This window comes from Rhineura floridana, chromosome 8 (assembly GCF_030035675.1).
Source record: "Rhineura floridana isolate rRhiFlo1 chromosome 8, rRhiFlo1.hap2, whole genome shotgun sequence".
Classification (NCBI taxonomy): Eukaryota; Metazoa; Chordata; class Lepidosauria; order Squamata; family Rhineuridae; genus Rhineura; species Rhineura floridana.
In genome coordinates this window covers 69,295,496-69,314,936 of record NC_084487.1, presented here as the reverse complement: position 1 = coordinate 69,314,936, position 19,441 = coordinate 69,295,496, and the positions used below count along the sequence as shown (strand labels likewise).

At 38.4% G+C, this 19,441-nt stretch overlaps 1 protein-coding gene across 8 annotated transcripts in view; it reads right to left on the bottom strand.

Annotated features, from left to right (window-relative positions):
- KCNC2 (potassium voltage-gated channel subfamily C member 2) overlaps window positions 1-19,441 on the bottom strand; it is a 176,118-nt gene that overhangs the window by 116,082 nt on the left and 40,595 nt on the right. The gene's annotated exons all lie outside the window — the stretch shown is intronic.

The following is a 19,441-nucleotide window of genomic DNA, read 5'->3' as shown; positions in this document are numbered from 1 at the left end:
TGGATACATGATTCAATCCACCCTAGCCTGCCTTACTGAAGATGCTGGAGATTCTTCTTTATATTTGTATTGGCACAGATGTGCCCTAAACAAGGTAAGCATGTTTTAAATCTTTTGTTTCAGAAGATTTTTATTCATATGAGTTGAGCCCAAGTGGGAGAAGGGCATCCTAGTGATTAATGCTTGATATCTTTTTTTTACCAGACACATCTGAAACTGTGTAAGAATTCTGTATATACAAGATGTTTAACTTACAATATAGTTATTAAGTTTGTGATGAACAGCACTTTGAGGCTGACTAAATGAAATAAGCCAAAAACTCTTAGTTCTTGGCATCTAGAGAAGTTAGCTGTAGCTAAGAAGTTTATGAACTATTACAGAGGTTGCCAAACTGGCACCCTCCCCCCAACAGTTAGAAAAAACATCCTGTTAGAGCCATACGACACTGGAACCAATTACCTAGAGAGGGAGTGGGCTCTCCGACATTGGAGGCATTCAAGAGGCAGCTGGACAGCCAACTGTCAGGAATGCTTTGATCTGGATTCCTGCATTAAGCAGGGGGTTGGACTCAATGGCCTTATAGGCCCCAACTCTGTGATTCTATGATTCTGTAACAGAAATTAGGCTTGAAATAAGTGTTCTGTTGGAGTCAACAGAATAGGCTGAAGTGTGTGCTTGGTTACGGTGTGTGTGTGTGGTGCCCACAAGATTTTCTCTTATCGCAAATGTGTCTAGGCCCAAAACGATTAGCAACCATAAAAGGTTATGCTCCCTGAGAAGGCAGCTGAAGACTCTAGGATGCTGCAGAGCTCCTAGTCTGCAGGCAGAGAGGAAGGTCTTTTGACAGGGGGCTCCCCGGTGCAGTAACAGAAAGCTTTACCACCATTACTGGACCATAAATGAGAAATTTGAAGGTCACAGGTCCACAGATCCTAAAACCCCTCATTCTATCAATACTCCTCCCCCCCAACACATAGACCCAGAACTATGCCAGACATGGAGTTGGCATAGTAAGTCTCCTTCAGTGGGGAAAAGGTTAAATGGGGGGCTCCACCCACCTTCCAACCTGGTCAGAGCAAACTGGCAGAGTTTAGGAAGTGGTGCTTCTTTCATCACAGACTTTCACCACCTTAGGAATACTCAGTCTCGAAAGGCTATTAGGGTCAGATATAGATATAATATTGCTTTTGCTTGAAAAAAACAAGCAAACCAGAACTCAAACCGAAAATCTTCACTCCATTACTTACTCCCAGTTTTGTAACATTACCTAATTACCTATCACCATTCTTCTTGCATAAGGACATGTTTCATCAGCTGTATATATAGCATCACCTTAAGACCCATAAGTATAAACCTGCACTCTCACATATGTTAAATTTCCATTAATGACAATGGAACAGATGCACATGTAACTGTACAAAAAAGGGCTTTCAGAAGTGATCCAAAAGTTGCAGGAGGGATGTCACATACAGATTATTTAAAGATTAACTGAGAAATGCCAGTCATAAACGTATAAATACTTCTCAAAGCATATATAAAGCAAACTAGACAGTGTACTTGTGCTATCAAGTTGAATAAATTGATGCTAACATAAAACATTTGATTCCAGATTTTAAAATGTATCAGTCACTACAAAGAAGGGTCAGTATGTACTTTGGGGCCAAAAAGAAAAGACTGAAAATAACTCTGTTCTTCAAGTATGTTTATTTGGTGGAAATTCCCCTACAGCAAACAAAGGTCAGCTACTCACAAGACAGCTGGCAGGTTAAAGAGGGTTGTACTCATTTTTCACCTCTCCTTGCTCTGTTGTCTTTTTATAGATAAACTGGTCTTATAACAGGTTGGTCCTTTTGCAGAACCAGCCCCAGTACTCAGGGTGGTGCAAGAAATCAACTACGATGCTGGCACCTCTGTTTAATCTCTGTAGGCAGAATCTGCAAGGATTGCCAGCTCCAATTCTGCTCAACGCCCTCCCCACCCCATTAATTCATCCTGGTCTCAAAGGAGGAAAAGCTTACCTAGGAAAGTAGGCCCAGCTAGCAGATAAAGGTGGCTCCAGTGGCACAGCGGCTTGTCCTTGGGCAGGAGAGGCTCATCCTACTTTCCTTCCCCAGAATATTTTTCAGAGGTGTTTGCAGTGTCTCCATTCTGCAGCATCTTCTTCTACCTGGGATTGCAGGATTAAACTTCAGCTCCCATCACCCCCGGCTATTAACATTTTTCACAGAGCAAGACAACCCCAATATCCCAGCCAGAAGAAGATGCATGCAAGTAAAGGAAAGAAAGGCCCAAATAGACCGCTCTGTCCAAGAACAAGCTACCGCTGCCTGCTGTCTCATCCTGGCTGCCAGGGTAAGCTTTTCCCCCTTCAGGACTATGATGGGCTGGTGCCTTCCCTCCAATTCATTGTGAGGATGAGCAGCCTTCTGTTCACGCATCTCTCTCCATACTTCCCCAACGTTGCTGTCTCTTCTCATAGCCAGTTGAAGCTAAATATAAACATTGTTCCTGGAAAAGGGAAATAAATTGAAAACACTGCAAGAAGGGGCAAAGGACAGCAGTATTCTCTTGTGATTCTGTCCCCTTAATCTAGGCACCCTGTACATTAATCACCTGACTTAGAAAAATATTGAACAGGTCCATATGGTCCTATGTTCTTAGCAGGGTGGATGGTACACCAACAGAATCTCAATTCTGCCTCTAGAGATCACTCACAGATACAAATATTCTAAGTCAGGGTGAACCTTCATCATTCTTTCTGATGAAGGGGTGTTAACCCAGGGGGAAGTCAGTCAGGGGCTGGAACAAATTCTAGCCAAAGCCAGAGTCAACAATGCACAGAGCCAGAGTCAACAATGGGAAGAGCCACATTTTCTCTCTCATGTCCCTGACCACATGCTGCACCTTGAAAGACAGCACAAAATCAGGGATGAATGGAAGGAAGCACCTCTGACATCCTATCCCGGTTCCAAACAGGCAAGGGGAAGTGGAGGTGTGCTGGCTCTCTCTGCCTCTGTGCCTGTCAGATAGCTGAAGTTTCAAGTGACTAACAGGAGCAGAGACATGCCTCCCTCATCTCCCTTAAACTCAGAACCAGTTCTGACCTGGAGAGTGATGGCAAAAACATGTCTCTGCACCTGCCAAGTGTTTGGAGCTCCTAACAAGTGTAAGCCACATAGGCAGAAAAAGTGCCATCAGGAGTGCTGTCAGGAAGTAGCAGCCAACACTTCCTCTTACTCGGGCTTTCCAAGGGAAACTTTTCTGAACTATTTTCCAAAGGCACTCTGTGCACCATCAGGAAGTAGTGTCCAGAGCTCCTGTCCACCCATTCTTTACTGAGGGGAAGGCTAGGTGGAGAAAAGCCTACAGTGTTCAGATGCCACTGTGTGGCAGGTGGAGTGGGTGGGAAGGAAGGAGCAAAGCTAGGAGTTGGCAGGGGGCAGAAACAGAAAGGTGGAGATGGGGAAGTTGTGGGAGGCCAGGTGTTGCTGAACTCCATCTCCCATAATTCTGAACCATTGGCAATTGCTGGCTGGGCTGATAGGAATTGAGAGTCCAACATAATCTGGAGGGAGAGGCAAAGATTCCCCCTGCTTGTTCCACCAGAAATGGGAGAAGCCTGAACAGGACTGTTCATCTTCATTTTTAACTGAATAGAACCATGGGGGGTGGCTCCTGTTCAGAACAGAATTGTAGTCTGTGAGGAGGGGAATTAGCCCTTTCCCTATACTGTGCCTGTCCAATCTGCCTCATGAGACTAAGCATACATGTATCAATACGCTATCTGTATGCTTCATCCAATGGCAAATAGCAGCTGGGGAGGCATTTTTATGAGGAATATTGTCTCCCCTATGCCACAAACTTAATCCAAATTAAAATATAATTTGAAGAAAAGCCTGTAGCTCAGTGGCAGACCTCACAAATTGCATGCAGAAGGTCCTAGGTTCAATCCCAGGCATCTCCAGGTAGGATTGAGAGTTACCCTGGAGAGCCACTGCCAGTCAGTGTAGGCAATACCGAGTATTGACCAATGGTTTGACTTGGTATAAAGGCAGCTTCCTATGCGCTCTCTCGCTCGCTCGCTCTCTCTCTCACACACACACACACACAAACTGGGTGCTATTTGATTTTTAACACACACAAAGGAATCAGGCTCATGGAATGCTGCCTGAATTATGTTTCTACTCATTCCAGTAAAGCTTGTAAAATATATAAATATCTTCAAATACTATTTAAAAAAAACTGTTACCCAAAAAGCATGGAATGATAGACAAACATCCCCTTAAAGATAGAAGCTAGCTAGTTACATACAACCCCTAAATGAACCTCTGTCACTTACTGTCTAACAAAGCAGATTACCCTTTTAAATCACAGATATTATAAGATTTAAAAATCTTTATGTGCTTCCATTCTAAAAAATAGATTGATACCGTTTTATCAACGTGACAACAAACATTCACAAAGTGTCTGAAGATCTGGTCTGAAGATAATGTAATGAGAGTAAACAACAAGCCCCATCTTCTGAACATGAACACTTTTCATCTGTTAGATGATGTATGTCATTCTCTCTGTATACTTCATCATGCAACTGAGAAATCAAATTATACAACTCTTTCTATACCCTCTTGGGCTTGATGTGTGTCAGGTTTTGTTTTTTACTCTCATTAAATTTTCTTTGCATCCACTTCTTGAATGTCTGTGTGATTTTTTTTCATTGCCTATTCTTCTCTATTAAGCTTTTAGCCAAACAGAACAGAATCAGAAATAATGTGAGAAAAAAATATTCAATAACAACACTATAGTTTTTGCTTTAGCAAGATGGCTAAACCAATATTGGCACTCATGTGCTTGCAAACAAACGTCACAGTTAATACTCTTTTAAGATGAATGGGAAAATTCCTGACACTTTGATTTCTATTCACTTGGATTCAAATTCATCAATATCATAATATTGTGTCTGTGATCCTTTATGTACTTGTTTGGTAGACAAATCGCTTTGATCTCAAAAATATTTCACTCCCAACCAAATATGTAGAAGATTGCAGCTCAGCTCAGTAACTTGCGTATCCTCTAAGAGGCTAAAAACATGAACCACTAATATATTTTCCAAACAAGGATCCTGAAGAGCCATGCATATTTTAAAATGCACTAGAATATTGATAGATTTATCAACTGATTAAATCCAAAGAGCATGTCTGGATGCATGTCTGTGATTGTTAGAGAAAATTTAACTTCCATGCCATTTCTTATGTGAAAAGAAAATACTGTTATAGTTCAAAACTGTAACTCCAAACTGTATCAACATCTTTACACCATGCATCCTTGGTTAGATTCCCCACTAGCATGACCTGTCACTTTGAAGTCTAAATCAAGTTATTTTCAACTTTATGACATTTTCTCTGACATTTAGTCAACCAATAAATCTGGTTCTGAAATTCTGGAAACAGTATCTGTGAACAGGGGAAGCTGTTATGTTAAGTCAAGCAGAGTTGGCTTACAGGTTCAATGAAGGTCTTAAAGAAGGGAGGGGGGGAAATGAAAAGGGGCAGCTTCTCTTGGGAAAGAAAGGGCAGCAGCCTTTTGCTTCACATTTCCTCCCCCTCCTCTCCATGATGACTTTGTGAAGGAGTGCGGCTAACCATACACATAAATTCTATTTGTTCTCCTTGGCAGCCCACTGTATATCACTGTTCATTTTAGTGCACTGCCCAAGCACATACAATAGGAAAACCATGTGCTAAAATTCATATATCAAGCCAACAGAAATGGCTTCAGGACAATAAAAGATTATTTTAAAAAATCAAGTCTTCATAGCACCCCCAGATCCAAGCAAATCACAGTAAGTCGTAACTATGGTTTACACAAACAAGCCACTTTCAACCTTGTGGTTTATGAAGTTGTAATATTTTAGTAAACCATAGGTAATATTAAGCAGTTTAGGTTTCAGGTGTAACACTAAACTGTGATTAAACAAATACAGAAGCAGAAGCTTCCAGTCTGCTGCTTATGGCTCTACTGGAGAAGGGAGGGGGGCAATATTCAAGCCCAACTCTTGACCAGGCACATCCTTATAAGAAACAAAGGATGGGAAAATTATGACCCTCCAGAGGTTGTTTGACTCCAACTGCCATCAACCCCAGTCAACATGGCCAATGAAAGCTGTAGTCCAACAAGCTCTGAAGACTATTGCTGTGCCAAACTATGATTGTGTACTGTGTACAGAAACAGCCTACCTCTTTTACTTTTCCTAGTTTCCTTTTCCTAGTTTTATTCATTTTGTGCTATTTTCCTGTTACTATCATCATTATTTAGAAGATTTAAAAACTGCTTTTTTTGCATGCTAGCTAGCAAAGCAGTGTAGAAAAAAATTAGAGAGTGCTATGTGAGGAGGCAGTCGATGCACAAGGCTCCAACTTCAACATTGTGCAGGCACCCAGCTGTTGAGTGGGTAGCTGCACCTGGCACTGACATTCTCACCCACCAGTTGTACTGGTGTTCCTGACCCCTTAGGAATAAGATGGGCAATTCACCTTGCAAGGTTTCCCTGCAAAAAAGCAAGTCTGAATTCAATTTATAACTACAGAAAATCAGAATGACACGATGAAATATGACATGTGAAAAGATTGGCTGGAAACATCAGAACATAAAATTAGAGAAAAGAAAGGAAATTTGTGACCAGACTGAGTATGACAATGGAATGAAACATTCACAAAATGTCACATAATCAAATGAGAGAAGAAAAATATAGTGCCACTAATGGTGAACTAAAATTAATCTAACTTGAATCAGTGAAAGACTTGATTTTGCATAGCCAGATTTATGCTTTTAAACAGTAAACAATAGTCTCTCCAGAAGACAGCTCAGAATAAAGGAGCTATTAAATGATAATCGCTTATGACCTCAGACTTTCAAAAGAACTTGTTTTTTAATTGGTTTACTAGAAGTGAAAGATATGTGTTTATCAACTCTTTATCAGGATACCTGAAACACCTTCTTATCCCTTATATACCCAGTCGATCACTGCGCTCTGCGGTTGAGGGCCTCCTGCAGATACCATCTTATCAGGAGGTCCATTTTGCACAACGTAGGAAACGGACCTTTAGTGTGGTGGCACCTACCTGTGAAACTCCCTACTCTTACATATTAGACAGATGCCATCTCTGTTATCTTTTCAGTGCCTGTTGAACACCTTCCTCTTTCAACAAGCCTTTTAAGTTGAGACCTTATCCCAGTCTGTGTCTGTGTTGGAATTGCTTTTTAATATGTTTTTAAACCTTTTTTCAAAAAACAATATGTTTTTTAATCTTTTTTTTAAGATGGCTTGAAAACTTTTTTTAAAAAAATGTTTTTAAAGTTGTTTTGTTTTAATGTATTTTAAAGTCTGTTTTTATGATGTTTTAAAGTGTTTTTAGTGCTTTTGTTTGCCACCCTGGGCTCCTGCTGGGAGGAACGGCGGGATATAAATCAAATAATAAATAAATAAACTCGAATTGGTTAAGAAGCAGAAAGCAGAGAGTAGGAATAAACGGACAGTTCTCCCAATGGAGGGCTGTAGAAAGTGGAGTCCCTCAAGGATCGGTATTGGGACCTGTACTTTTCAACTTGTTCATTAATGACCTAGAATTAGGAGTGAGCAGTGAAGTGGCCAAGTTTGCTGACGACACTAAATTGTTCAGGGTTGTTAAAACAAAAAGGGATTGTGAAGAGCTCCAAAAAGATCTCTTCAAACTGAGTGAATGGGCGGAAAAATGGCAAATGCAATTCAATATAAACAAGTGTAAAATTATGCATATTGGAGCAAAAAATCTGAATTTCACATATACCCTCATGGGGTCTGAACTGGCGGTGACCGACCAGGAGAGAGACCTCGGGGTTGTAGTGGACAGCACGATGAAAATGTCGACCCAGTGTGCGGCAGCTGTGAAAAAGGCAAATTCCATGCTAGCGATAATTAGGAAAGGTATTGAAAATAAAACAGCCGATATCATAATGCCGTTGTATAAATCTATGGTGCGGCTGCATTTGGAATACTGTGTACAGTTCTGGTCGCCTCATCTCAAAAAGGATATTCTAGAGTTGGAAAAGGTTCAGAAGAGGGCAACCAGAAAGATCAAGGGGATGGAGCGACTCCCTTACGAGGAAAGGTTGCAGCATTTGGGGCTTTTTAGTTTACAGAAAAGGCGGGTCAGAGGAGACATGATAGAAGTGTATAAAATTATGCATGGCATTGAGAAAGTGGATAGAGAAAAGTTCTTCTCCCTCTCTCATAATACTAGAACTCGTGGACATTCAAAGAAGCTGAATGTTGGAAGATTCAGGACAGACAAAAGGAAGTACTTCTTTACTCAGCGCATAGTTAAACTATGGAATTTGCTCCCACAAGATGCAGTAATGGCCACCAGCTTGGACGGCTTTAAAAGAAGATTAGACAAATTAATGGAGGACAGGGCTATCAATGGCTACTAGCCGTGATGGCTGTGCTCTGCCACCCTAGGCAGAGGCAGCATGCTTCTGAAAACCAGTTGCCGGAAGCCTCAGGAGGGGAGAGTGTTCTTGCACTCGGGTCCTGCTTGTGGGCTTACCCCAGGCACCTGGTTGGTCACTGTGAGAACAGGATGCTGGACTAGATGGGCCACTGGCCTGATCCAGCAGGCTCTTCTTATGTTCTTATGTTCTTAGAATGCAAAGGGGTATTTTAAACCTTCAAACTTCAGTTCCAATTATGACTTTCTCTGTATTATGGCTTCTATTTTCAGATGAGTCTTCTTAATTGGAGGGTGTGGAACTAAAATCCCACAGCCTAACATGAAAAATTATACACAGTGGTGGCTTTAGGGGTGGACAAACTGGACAACTGTCCAGGGCCCCACACTTTAGAGGGCCCCAAAAACCTTGTACAATGTCCTGTCTACCTACTTCATAGCCAGTAAGTCTCAGTCTGCCTTGCCTTTAACTCAGTAGCTTTAAAGGAAAGCAAGTTCCTCCCTCCAAAAAAAGGGGGGCCGAGGGCCTTTCTCCCCTTAAGCTTGCCCCACCCACATCAGTAATACCCTAGAATAGATCTTAGGCTAGGGGTGGTCCTTATGCCTTTTTTTCTGCACATGCCCAATTGCCCAGTTCACTCAAGACATCAGATGGAAGCAGCAGCCATTTCGTTTTAATAAGTGGGGAAAGGAGAAGAGATTCACAATTTCACAGGTATCATTTCACAATGAAATCTCAGCAGAGTGGAGAATATCTACTTATGGCAGTGAAAAGGCTGGAGTCCTCACCCCCCAACTTCTTTGCCCAAAGAAAAATTCAGGCTGCAATCCTAAACACACTTGCTTGAGAGTGATTCCTACTGAATATAGAAGAACTTATTTTTGAGTAAACATGCAGAGGATTGCCTATTTTACATCTCTTTTCTTCTGATCAATGTGTGGAGCAGTCGGTTTTAGGGAAGGGGGCATTTGGCAGGATATTTATTTATTTTATTTATTTATTTTCATTTCTAGACCGCCCATAGCTAATAGCTCTCTGGGCGGTGTACAAAACGAGATTAAAATACAATATAGAATAAAATCAGTAACAAAGGAACACATTAAACTAAAAACATTAAACATAAAGCATTAAACATTAAAATGCCTGGGAGTATAGCCAGGTCTTAACCTGGCGCCTAAAAGAAAGAACCGTAGGCGCCAGGTGTATTTCCTCCGGTAAGCTGTTCCATAATTCAGGGGCCACCACAGAAAAGGCCCTAGATCTAGTAACAATCCTCCGGGCATCCTGGTGAGTTGGTACCCGGAGGAGGGCCTTAGATACTGAACGAAGTGAACGGGTAGGTTCATAGCGGGAGAGGCGTTCCACAAGGTATTGCGGTCCCACACCGTGTAAGGCTTTATAGGTCAACACCAGCACCTTGAATCTAGCTCGGAAACAAATAGGTAGCCAGTGCAAGCGAGCCAGGACAGGTGTTATATGCGCAGACCGATTGGTCCTCGTCAACAGCCTGGCTGCCGTATTTTGCACTAGCTGAAGTTTCCGAACAGTCTTCAAGGGCAGCCCTATGTAGAGCGCGTTACAGTAATCCAGTCTAGAAGTTACCAGAGCATGAACAACTGAGGCGAGATCATCACTGTCCAGATAGGGGCGTAGTTGGGCTACTAAGCGCAGGTGGTAAAACGCATTCCGTGCCACCGAGGCCACTTGAGCCTCGAGCGACAAGGAAGGGTCAAAAAGGACCCCCAAACTACGAACCTGTTCCTTCAAGGGGAGTGTAACCCCATCTAGAACAGGATAAGCATCCACCATCTGAGCAGGGAAAGAGCTCACCAACAGTGTCTCAGTCTTGTCTGGATTGAGTTTCAGTTTATTAGCTCTCATCCAGTCCATTATCGCGGTCAGGCAACGGTTCAGCACATCAACAGTCTCACCTGTGGAAGGTGAAAAGGAGAAGTAGAGCTGCGTGTCATCAGCGTACCCCTGTCCCTCTCCCGACAAAGATAGCCATAACAGTTGAGGGGAGAGGGGAATCCTGCTTTTGCTTTATGCTTGTATTTCATAACAGAAATAATTCTCTATGGAATTTGCTTTTTAAAAGTCAAGCTGTCACACTGAAACAACTCAGTTCATATACAGTGCCTTACAAAACTAATCAGACACCTGACCAATGCTCTCATATTACTGAATTACAAATGGTAAATTGTAATTTCATTCTGTAAGATATTTTATTTTGAAACACTGAAACTCAAAAACAATTATTGTAAGGTGACATTGGTTTTATGTTGGGAAATGTTTGTAAGAAACATAAAACACTGAAACATGTTGCTTGCATAAGTATTCAACTCACACACATTAATATTCAGTAGAACCGCCTTTCGCTTCCAGAAAGCTCGTATTTTGGTCTCATCTGACCACAAAACCTTTTTCCACATTGCAGCTGGGGCACTCTCATGCTTTCTGGCAAACCCCAGATGTGTGTTCAGATGCAACTTTTTGAGTCACAGCTTCTTTCCTGCCACTGTCCCATACAGGCCAGTGTTATGTAGAGCTCTTTATATGGTTGACTGGTGCACCAGTACTCCACTCCCAGCCACTGAACTCTGTAGCTCCTTCAAAGGGATTGTTGGCCTCTCTTTGGCTTCTCTCACAAGTGTCCTCCTTGTTCGAGCACTGACTTTTGAGGGATGGCCTTTTCTTGGAAGTGCTTGGGTGGTGTGATGCAGCTTCTACTTCCCAATTATTGATCCAACTGTGCTCACTGGGATATCCAAATACTTGGATATTATTTTGCACCCTTTTCCTAATCTATACGTTTCTATTACATTATCTGTCACTTTCTCTAAAAGTTTATCTTTCTCTAAAAGAAATGGGGGTGCCACAGCATCTGATTGTCCTGATGTACAACCTATACTCTGGACAAGAGGCTACTGTAAGGACAGAATATGGAGAAATCGACTGGTTCCCAGTTGGAAAAGGTGTGAGCCAAAGGTGTGTTTTATCACCCTATTTTTTAATCTATATGCAGAACATATCATACGGAAAGCAGGACTGGACCAAGATGAAGGAGGTGTGGAGGGAGAAATATCAATAATTTAACTGACATGCAGATATATCATACTATTCAAGAGGCAGCTGGACAGCCATCTGTCAGGAATGCTTTGATTTGGATTCTTTCATTGAGCAGGGGGTTGGACTTGATGGCCTTATAGGCCCCTTGCAACTCTACTATTCTATGATTCTATGATTCTACTGGCAGAAACCAGTAACGATTGGAAACAAATGCTGACGAAAATTAAAGAGGAAAGCACAAAAGCAGGACTACAGCTGAACGTCAAGAAGACTAAAGTAATGACAACAGAAGATTTATGTAACTATAAAATTGAGAATGAGGACACTGAACTTGTCAAGGATTATCAATGCCTTGGCACAGTCATTAACCAAAATGGAGACAATAGTCAAGAAATCAGAAGAAGGAAGGGATTGAGGAGGGCAGCTATGAGAGAACTAGAAAAGGTCCTCAAATGCAAAGATGTATCACTGAACACTAAAGTCAGGATCATTCAAACCATGGTATTCCATATCTCTATGTATGGATGTGAAAGTTGGTCAGTGAAAAAAGTGGATAAGAGAAAAATCAACTCATTTGAAATGTGGTTTTGGAGAAGAGCATTGCGCATACCATGGACCGTGAAAAAGACAAATATTTGGGTGTTAGAACAAATTAAACCAGAACTATCACTAGAAGCCAAAATGATGAAACTGAGGTTATCATACTTTGGACACATAATGAGAAGACACAATTCACTAGAAAAGACAATAATGTTGGGATAAACAGAAGGGGGTAGAAAAGGAGGAAGGCCAAACAAGAGATCGATTGACTCCACAAAGGAAGCCACAGACCTGAACTTACAAGATCTGAACAGGGTGGTTTATAACAGATGCTATTGGAGTTTGCCGATTCATAGGGTCACCATAAGTCACAATTTAAAGGCACACAACAACAACAACAACTACAATCTCTCACTTCTGTAGAATGCTCTTTGGTCTTCATTTTCCTTCAGATCCACAGCCTGACCAATGATCCTTTAACAGTGGGATTTATATCCTGACAATGCGACAGCAACTTGAATGGTTCACAGGTGGAGGCCAAGGGTAAGGTAACTGTGTCCTCGACAGGGCAATTTCTTTCATCTGTGTAAACTGGGAGCTTCCACAGCACAGGGGTTGAATACTTACGCAAGCAACATGTTTCAGTTTAGGGACTTCCCGGAAGGAGTGCTGGCTGGTGGTTGTCTCTGAGGGAGCTCTGTCTCAGAGGAAGCTTTTTTCAGTTAAAAGCCTGTCAAGAGGAATCTTTGACTGGCGTAAATGTTCTCCAAGATAAAGGGGAACCGAAGAGATTATCCACGAAACTTCGTTGAGCTGTAGATGGCTGGATTTGATCAGGAATCCCCTGAGATAAGAAGGCATATCTAGCAGCGGAAGACGAAGTCCGGATTTCCAACAAGCTGTGCTGAAAACAAGCGAGATGTTTTTTTTCTTTCCAAAAACGTTTTTAATGAGCGAGCCTCCTTCTGTCTAAATCTTATCATTTGACTTAAATTACTACCGTAAAAGAGACTTGTTTACGAATCAGCAATTCAGAAACTTGGGTGAGTCACACTTTTTTCTTTTATATAAAGTTAAGGAAGAAGGGAGCAATTCAAAGAACTTGTTTTATTTTTTTTATGACAAAAAGCTGGCTTAAATTTGGAATTACAAATATTAAAACGAATAAGAGGCAACTTATTAGATAAGATGATTTGATTATTTGAAGGAAATATATCTGAGACTATTTTTTTATTCCTTTTTTTGGATTTTTTTTTTTTGAACGAATCTGCTGTTCGTGTATGTTACTAACTGCTGGATGCTGAGAACTGGATTTGTTTTACATTCCTGAACGTGCTGGAGATAAGAACCGTGCTGGTTAGATCATATTAACAGGCCTGGAATATTAACTCTTTTGTTGTTGGGGGGGAAAAAAAGGAACAGTTTGCTTCTAAGTTTGGGAACATTGGCTAATAATAGAAAAGGTTTTTTTTTTCAAGAATGACAACCAGGAAAGCAGCCAAAGTTTTAGAGCGAAGAGGTTCAACTGATACACAGGAAGGGATAGACATGTTCCAGAAAATTATGGAGGGGATTAATGATCTTAAACAAGAGATGAAACAGGACAGACAAGAATTTAAAGATGAATTTCGCAATATGAAAAAGGATTTCAAAGATTTAAAAGACCATATCAAAACAGAAGTGGATCAGATTAAAAATACAATGGGGCAACTAATACAGGATGTAAAAAATGTTAAAGACAAGGTGCAAACCTTAGAGAATAGAACAGATATTTTAAATGTGGAATTGGAAAAAAATTTGGACTATATTGCTGTCATGGAACTTAGAGATAAAGAATATTGCTTGAGATTCCGTGCAATTCCTGAGGAAACAGGTGAAGATATCAGAGAGAAAATTGTTAATGCCTTGGTAAAATCCTTGGACTGGGATGAAGATCGGATGGAATTTGAAATAGATAAAGTTTATAGAATTAATTCCAGATACGCAACAATGAAAAAAATCCCAAGAGATGTGCTTGTTTACTTTCTAAAAAAGAAGACCAAAGATATGGTTTTGCAACATCATTTTAACAATGTCTTCAAAATTGATGGTAAAGAAATACTGGTGATGAAGGAAATTCCTATTAGACTTCTACGTAAGAGAAAAGAATACGCTTTCTTCACAGAAAAACTCAAACAATGTAAAATTCAATTTAGATGGGATGTTCCAGAGGGAGTGATTTTTACATTTAGACAACAGAAGTATCGATTGAATACTGTTCAAAAAGCAAGGGATTTCTTGAGAAAAGCTTCAAAAGACATGGAAGAAGATAAAATTAAAGATATGGATATAACCCATGGGAAACAAAGTCAACAGAAACAGGTAGAGGAAGAAAAGGATGATGATGAATTAAAGGGAGCAACAGGTACAGACTTTTCTAAAATACATGCTTAAAAATGGATTACAAATATCTAACTTGGAATATAAATGGAGCTAATACGTCGCAGAAGAGAAAGAATTTCATTATTTGAAAAAATTAATATTGGATATAATTTGTTTACAAGAAACTCATATTAAGAAGAAAGATTCTAAATATTTGATCTGTAAAAATTTGGGTGAAGAATTTATTTCAGCAGGATCCAAAAAAAAAATGGTGTTGTTCTTTATATTAACCCACAATTGTCTCCTAAATTGATATTATTGGATGATAGTGGCAGATTTGTGGGAGTTGAAATTACCATACAGGGTACAAAAATTTTGATAGTGGGCATTTATGCCCCTAATGAAGATAAAGCAAGGTTTTATACAAGACTTATGGAAAAATTGTCAGAGTTTGCATATGATCATTGGTGTGTCATGGGTGATTGGAATGGGGTAATCTCACCAAAAATGGATAGACTTTCTGAGAAAAATATTAAAGAGACACAGGGCAAATTGCCGAAGATCTGCTTCGAATTGATGGAAAATTTAGAATTGGTGGATGCTTGGAGATATATAAATGACAATGCAAAGGAATTTACTTACTTTTCAGAAAGACATAAAACATTTTTGAGGATTGATATGATTTGGATGTCTAAAAATTTAGTGAAAGACATTTCCAAGATGGATGTATTACCAAAAACTTTTTCGGATCATAACCCTGTGATATTGACTTTTAAAAAAAAAAATCTTGGATTTAGATGGAGACTAAATGAATCTTTAATACAGAATGATAAAGTAGTGCAAGAATGTAAGAAGAAATTAAAAGTTTTTTGAACATAATTTATACAAAGGAACAGATGAAAATATTGTTTGGGATACAAATAAAGCATTTATGAGGGGATATTTTATTAAATGTAATTCTGAACTAAAAAAGAAGAAACAACAGAAAATGCAATTAATTTTGGAAGAAATAAAACAGAAAGAGGAAGAATTGAAAAAGAATCCAACTAAAGTTTTCATTATAAATCAAATTAAAATATTACAGAAACAAGTGTCAATGGAAAGGAAATTAAATTTTGCTAAACAAAGGACTTTTGAATTTGCAAATAAACCGGGGAAATGGTTAGCATATAAATTAAGAAAAGAACGACAAAAAAATATCATTTTAAAGATACAAGAAGGAGAAGAGATGTTGACAGATAATGTAAAAATCCAAAAAGCTTTTCATCAATATTATTCAATGTTGTACAAATGTCAGGAAATTCCTTCTGAAAAAATAGAAGAGTATATATCTAAACAGAATTTGCCTAAAATCACAGATTTTCAGAGACAAGCTATTAATGGTCCCATTACATTAAGAGAAATATCTGATGCAATAAGTAAAATTAAACTAGGAAAGGCACCAGGACCGGATGGATTATCAGCAGCGTATTACAAATGTTTGGAGGAGGAACTCTTGTTACCTTTACAATGTACAATGAATTTAATTTTGCAAGAGGGGAAGATACCGGATAGTTGGAAAAATGCTAATATAACATTAATACCAAAAGAGGAGCAGGACCTAACTAAAACAAAAAATTATCGGCCAATATCTTTATTGAATAACGACTACAAAATTTTTACAATGATTTTGGCAGAAAGAATGAAAATAATATTGCAACAATTTATTCAGGAAGATCAAGCGGGGTTTTTACCTAAAAGACAACTACGTGATAACGTCAGGAATGTTTTGAATGTGTTGGAATATCTAGAACAACGAAATGACATACAAGCAGCTTTGATTTTCTTGGATGCTGAGAAAGCATTTGATAATTTGAATTGGAAATTTATGTTTAAGGTTCTAGAGCAAATGGATTTTGGAGATAATTTTATAAAATGGATCACATCGATTTATACATCACAGAAGGCACAGATAATTGTCAATGGGGATTTAACGGACTCATGTGAAATACAAAAGGGTACAAGACAGGGATGTCCACTGTCCCCTCTTTTATTTATTTTGGTTCTAGAAGTGCTGCTTAGAGACATAAGACAAAAGGATTTCGGGAATAAAGATAAAAAAAGAGGAATATAAACTGAGAGCATTTGCTGACGACTTGATAATTGTATTAGAAAATCCCTTAGAAGGAATCAAAGTATTGATGGATAAACTAAAAGAATTTGGACCATTAGCAGGATTTAAGATCAACAACCAAAAAACAAAGATGTTGGTGAAGAATTTATCTTTAAGGGATCAAAAAGAGTTAATGGAGAAGACAGATTTTAAAATAGAAGAAAAGGTGAAATATTTAGGTATTATTATGACAAATAAAAATTCAAAGTTGTTTCATAATAATTATGAAAAATTATGGACAGAGATTAAGAAAGATTTGTTAAGATGGGATAAATTACAGTTGTCATTAATGGGTAGAATATCTGTAATAAAAATGAATGTATTGCCGAGAATGATGTTTCTATTTCAAACAATACCTGTCATATCCTCTGATTTACCTTTTAAACAATGGCAAAAAGATATTTCTAAATTTGTTTGGCAGGGGAAAAAACCAAGAGTTAAATTTAAATTATTACAAGACGTCAAAGAAAGAGGAGGACTGGGATTACCAAATTTGAGACTTTATTTTGCTGCTTGTTGCTTAGTCTGGATAAAGGAATGGATTGTATTGAGGAACAAAAGATTATTGGATTTGGAGGGTCACAACCTGAAGTGGGGATGGCATGGATATCTATGGTATGATAAAGTAAAAGTTAATGTGGATTTTAATAATCATTTTATAAGACGTCCTTTGTTGAAAATATGGAATAAATACAAAACAAGGTTTTTTTCGAAAATACCACTATGTGTTTCAAGTCAAGAAGCATTTTATAGAAGAGAAATGGCTGGAAAAGAGAAATGGTTAACTTATCAAGAACTATTAGAAAATGTGCATGGAGAATATATAATGAAAGAGAGAGAACAACTAATAAAGGAAGGATATAGTTCTCAATGGTTTGCCTATTTACAATTGTTAGAAAGATACAAAATGGATAAGAAAATGTATGGGTTTGAAATAAATAAATCTGATTTTGAAATAGGTTTGTGTACAAATGATGAATGTATAATTGCAAAAATGTATAAATTTTTATTGAAAATGGACATGGAAGAAGAACAAGTAAAAGAGTGTACGGTCAAGTGGGCAAAAAATTTTGGTTATAATATACACATTTATCAATGGGAAAATATGTGGAAAAAAGGTTTGAAATTTACATTATGCTATAATCTTAAAGAAAATTTTTATAAAATGATGTATCGTTGGTACATGACTCCAGAAAAGTTGTCAAAAATGTGTAATGTTTCTAATGTATGTTGGAAATGTAAACAACAAGAAGGATCTTTTTATCATATGTGGTGGTCGTGTAAACAGGCAAAATTATTTTGGGCACAGATAGGTAGGATGATGCAAAAAATCTTAAAGATAAATATTCAGTCAAAGCCAGAATTTTTTTTATTGGATTTTATGGATAAACAAAAGGAAAAGAAATATGGAAGAATAATATTATATATGATTACGGCAGCAAGATTATTATATGCACAAAAGTGGAAAATGGAATCAATACCAACAATGGAAGAATGGCTATTGAAATTAATGGACTTAGTTGAGATGGACAAATTGATATGCCTTCTCAGAGAAAAAACGACAGATACATTTCTTAAGGAATGGAAGCCTCTTTTGGACTTTTTGTTGAAAGAAAAAAATGAAATGATGATAATGGGATTTGACGATTAATTAAGATAGACTATGGAAAAAAGTGAATTTCGTATGTTTTAGGGGACAGGTTTGATATATATTATATACGTATAGCTGATCTGTAACAAATCGGAAGTCAAGTTCTTCTTTTTATTTTTGTTGTATTGTTTTTGTTGTATTGTTTTTGTTGTTTGATTTTGTTGTGTTTGTTTTATGAAAATTTGAATAATAAAAATTATTAGAAAAAAAAAAAGCAACATGTTTCAGTTTTTTATGTTTCTTACAAACATTTCCCAACATAAAACCAATGTCACCTTACAATAATTGTTTTTGAGTTTCAGTGTTTCACAAAAAAAATCATACAGAATGAAATTACAATGTACCATTTGCAATTCAGTAATATGAAAGCATTGGTCAGGAGTCTGATTACTTTTGCAAGGCACTGTATGGTTATGACTCATTCAATCTGAATTATGGAGAGGTAGAGGGCCCTGTGGTTAAAAGTTAAAACAAGCCTGCTATTTTAAGGTATATTTTTCTTTTCACGTTGCTAAATTCATGACTTCAGATTGATGCACAATTCTTAACTTTTGGTTAAAGGGGCAACCCTGTGCATCTTTACTTAGAGGAGTTAGCCCACTAAGCTCAGATACCTCTGGCCTTTGGTCTGATCCAGGAGAACTCTTCCAGAATGGGCTTTGACAATAAAGTGAATGACTTGTTTTCTCAGTTAAAGCACTGAATAGGATATATGGCACAGGTACCATCTTCACAGGAGATAAGGTTGTTTGAAAGCAAAATTTCCATATACAAACAAAACTAGCACATCGGGGAGAAGGTTTCTAGCCTATCGATCTCTTTGACATGCTTTGAAGGTACATCTGCTTAGCACAAACAGGGAGATTTTGAAAGGGTATGCTGTCAAAACAAGCTTATCTGTTTTCCTTATTGAATGTTTGACTCAATCCTTTATTTACAGCCTATAAAAATGATTTGTCTGGACTTTGGGATCTCTGGCAGATATTCCGCATTAGTTGAATCAACAAAGCCTGCAGGCTAGAATAAAATGAGGAAAATCCTTGTAAACAGAATGGTTTTATTTCCTGACTTTAGGATATTAACACTCTCAGAGATATTGCAGTAAACTCTGCAATTTCACCAGCCAATTATGATGAGTCCATATTGACCTGAGCTCTGGCTGATCTCTCGAATGAAGAAATGGC